A 4,523-nucleotide genomic window follows, 5' to 3' on the forward strand; every position below is an offset into this window, starting at 1 on the left:
TTTGTTTTTTCTTTTTGGTCCTCTCAACCTTGCAGTCTTCTATTCTTGCATATTGCACACTCTGGTGCATATCAATAAATGCTACTGTGTAAAATAATGAAAGGGAGGGAGGGAACCCACTATCATCACTCCCAGCACACATACACATCTAATGCAGCAGTAGGTCCTGTCAGTTCTATGGATGTGATCCTCTATGCAATTATCCACTTGTCTAAGTCCCAACTACCACCATCCCCATCACTCCAAATGGGAATGTTAATTGATGTGAACCAATGTGTGTAAACATCGTTTTGCTCTGAAAACAATGTTTTGCATATGGTCATTAAATAAACAAGACAGGCTGTTCTTAAATGTTTATTATAGCTCCTGATCTTTTTTTTTTTTTTCATAAATATTTTTGCTAAACTCATCTCCAAGTGTCTATCAGACCACTATCAAGTCAATATTCAGTCTTTAGAGACCATTCACTATGGTAGTCTTTGAATTTTCCCGTTAGAACCAGGTAATTAATTTCAAATGGATAAGCTTGTCTAGAACTTTGGAAGCCAAGCACACGTGCTCTTACTGGATTCAGAAAAAAACTAGACTTCTTCTAAGTGTCCCGTCAAAAGTATTGTTGTTGTTGTTATTTGCCATAGAATCAGCCCCGACTCCTAGCGACCCCTCCTTGGGTTTCCGAGGCAGTTATCACTACGGAAGTAGGATTGCCCAACCTTCCTTCCGAGGAGTGGCTGGTGGGTTTGAACCGCCAGCCTTCTGGTTAGCAGTCAAGTGCCTTAGGCACTATGCTACCAGAGCTCCCATCAAAAGTATAGAGGCATTTTAAGTGATTGCTGGCAAGGCTTGTTTCTCCTTGGCTTGTGGATGGATCACTTCAGTCTCTGCCTCCATCTTCACATGGCTTTCTTTTCTTATTTTTTAGGATAAGAAAAATAAAACCTTTTTTTTTTTTAAAATCAAAAGTATAGAGGCATTTTAAGATTTTTTAAAAAAAAAAGGTTTTATTTTTCTTATCCTAAAAAATAAGAAAAGAAAGCCATGTGAAGATGGAGGCAGAGACTGGAGTGATCCATCCACAAGCCAAGGAGAAACAAGCCTTGCCAGCAATCACTAGAAACTGGAAGGTCAAGGAAGGAGGTTCTCCCAGAGCCTTTGCAAGGAACATGGCCTTTTCAACACCTACATTTTGGACTTCTGGTCTCCAGAAGTCTAACATAATAAATTTTAGTTGTTTTAAGGTGAAATATCCATATATAACTGTGGTAGTTGTTGTTAGCTGCCATCAAGTTAGCCCCTGACTTCTGGCAACCCCAGGCATGCTGGAACAAAACATTGTCAGTTCTGAGCCATCCCCATGATTGGTTGCACAGGATTGTTATGACCCACAGAGTTTTCACTGGCTGATTTCTTTTGGAAGTAGATTGCCAAGCCTTTCTTCCTAGTCAATCTTAGCCTAGAAGCATAGCCCCTATGCTTATTAGAGAGTCTAAATTCTTAAAGGGAGCTCTGGTAGCATAGTGCCTAACACACTTGACTGCTAACCAGAAGGCTGGGGGTTCAAACCCACCAGCCACTCCTCAGAAGGAAGATTGGGCAATCTACTTCCATAGTGATACTGCCTTGGCAACCCAAGGAGGGGTCACTATGAGTTGGGTCCAAGTCGATGGCACATAACAACAACAACAAATTCTTAAAAAAAATTCCCACATAAAATCACCTCAAAATCTTGCAGAATGTTGAAGCTTGTGGACAGATGTAGAACATGGAATCTCAGAGCCACCATTTAGTTCTCAACTGTACAGTCTTGGACAAGCACATCAGTCAACTGCAATGACCTTTGAGGGAACACCATTCACCTCACATGGTTCAGGTGAAGAGATTTGAAGGAAGGGACCCCTTGCAAGCAATGGGGCTTAAGTAACAAATCAGGAATGTGAAGTATGCAAAGACTAGCAACAGAGGAAACCTAGAACCCCTCTCAATGGCCAACAGGACAAGGAAAGAAAATGGTATTTTTGAGGGTCTACCAGAAGTTGCAATCATGAAGGAACAAAGCAAGTAGGGATGGGAAGGGAGAATGTCAACCTCTCTTTTTTTCTGCTGATGCCTCACATTGGCTGACCCATCAGGAAGACCAGAGGCCAAGGGAGCCTGATTCAAAGAGATGATGAAGGGTAGGAGAAGAAGCAAATGGAAAATAACCAATACAGTAAGATATTCTCCACCCTCAACTCTTTCTTTGCCAAATGAGGATAAGAATGCTAACCCAATAGTCTTATGAGAATTTAACTTGGTAATGAATTATAAGGGACTTACCACAAAGCGAGGGTGGTACAGTTAAGTGCTTGACCACTGAAAGGTTGGTGGTTTGAACCCACCAACAGGCACCTTGGAAGATAGTTCTGGTGATCTGCTTCCAAGAAGTCACAGCCTTGAAAACCCTATGGAGCAGTTCTACTCTGCACACATGGGGTCGCCACAAGTTGGAATTAACTCAAAGGCAACCACCACCACCACCAACAAGCACAAGGCTTAACACTGAGATATGCCCTCAATAAACATCTAGTGAATAAACAATTGACTGACTGAATACATTTTTTAATAAAGCCCATACATAATAATTTTTTTTCTAAAAAAAAAAAATCTCAAGTGATAGAGTTGGATAAATTATGCTTTAACTCCATGTCATTAAAGGTATAGAGGGAATTGTACAGTATATTAGAGATAATTAACTCAAAGTTGAATCAGGGCTGCCAGAATTCAGGAAGGACTTCTCTAGTCAATCTTGCCCTAAAAAGGCACCGAGGCACATGTACAGGAAGGAAAATAGAAGCCAATTAATTCAAAACATTTGGTACCTTGTAGCCTCAAGAGGTTTAAATGGAAGCACTAGTGACTGTGACTGAAATAGCAAGTGTGTTGAGTAGCAAGCGGTACATTGGCAAGAGCTGATTCAGCCACAGTCCAAAGCTGTTCAAAGTCATACACACTTCTAGGGACTGTTGACTCAAAGTCTAATGAAAGCTGGAGTTTCATTAGGGCTGGTGGGTTGTGAAGGGCAGCTGAGACTACTACAGCTCTTTTTATCTTTTCCCAGTTGCAAGAGAGAAAGGAGAGAATGGAATGCTGTTGGCAATGAATATTGGGCATACCGTGAACTGCCAAAAGAACAAACAAGTCAGTCTTAGAAGAAGTACAAACAGAATGCTCCTTAGAAGCAAGGTTGGTAAGTAAGACTTCTGGTTGCTTGCTTTAGACATGACATCAGGGAAGACCAATCACTAGAAAAGGACATCATGTTTGGTAAAATAGAGGGTTAATGAAAATGAAGGAAATCTTACTAATATGGATTGACACAGTGGCTGCAACAATAGGCTCAAAAATATCAACAATCATGACGATGCAGTCTGGGAAACATTTCCTTCTGTTATACATAAGGCTGCCAGGAGTAGGCACCTACTGAATGGCAACTAACAACGACACCATGTGTTAGGTAACATGCTAGAAGTTTCATGCATGTTGTTCAGTGACTCTTTCTAGCATCCTGGAAAGGTAGAAAAAGAAACAGACTCAGAGAGGGCAGGGGTCTTATCCAAGGTCTCATTACAGCTGGGTGACCCAAGAGGAATTAAAACTTACATTGTTTTTACTCTACTCCATTCCATCATATGAGTCAAACGTGTTGGTCCCACTCTTAAGATATGGTCATAATAACCCCATTAAAAAAAAAAAAAAAAAAAAAAACCTCACTGTCGTCGAGTCAATTTGACTCATAGAGACCCCTCCTTGGATTTCTGAGGTAGTATCTCTACTGAAGTAGATTGTCCAATCTTCCTTCTGAGGAGTTGCTGGTAGGTTTGAACCACTAGTCTTCTGGTTAGCAGTCAGACACTTTAGGTACTACACCACCAGAGCTCCTAATAAACCCCAGAAGAACTTTAAAAACTCCATAAGAACTTTAAAACCATACCAGAAGAAACACAAAAATCAAACGTTAACAATAGAAGTAGAAGATCTGGATTTAAATTCTAATTCTGTACCACATTATTTCAATGATTTCATGACACACTTCCCCCCAACACACACATATTTTCACACCCCTTAAATCAGAGTATATTTTACGATCAGTGGTATGTCATAGTTTAATTGACACTGGTTACTCTTTGTTAAAGGCACATGAAATAGTGGTATGCCTTATAATTATCGGAAGGAGCTCTGGTGGTATAGTGGGTAAGGCATTTGGCTGCTAACCAAAAGGTTGATTATTTAAACCCACCAGCCTCTCTGTGGGAGAAAGATAAGGCAGTCTGGTTCCATAAAGATTTATAGCCTTGGAAACCCTATACGGCAGTTCTGCTCTGTCCTAAAGGGTCACTCTGTTGTTGTTGTTATGGGCCCTTGAGTTGGACCCAACTCATAGCGAGCCCTCCTTGGGTTTCCGAGGCAGTATCACTACAGAAGTAGATTGCCCCATCTTCCTTCTGAGGAGTGGCTGGTGGGTTTGAACTGCCAGCCTTCTGGTT

The sequence above is a fragment of the Orycteropus afer genome, unplaced genomic scaffold (assembly GCF_000298275.1).
Source record: "Orycteropus afer afer isolate SDZICR_OR568_19922 unplaced genomic scaffold, OryAfe1.0 scaffold00306, whole genome shotgun sequence".
In the NCBI taxonomy this organism is placed as follows: Eukaryota; Metazoa; Chordata; class Mammalia; order Tubulidentata; family Orycteropodidae; genus Orycteropus; species Orycteropus afer.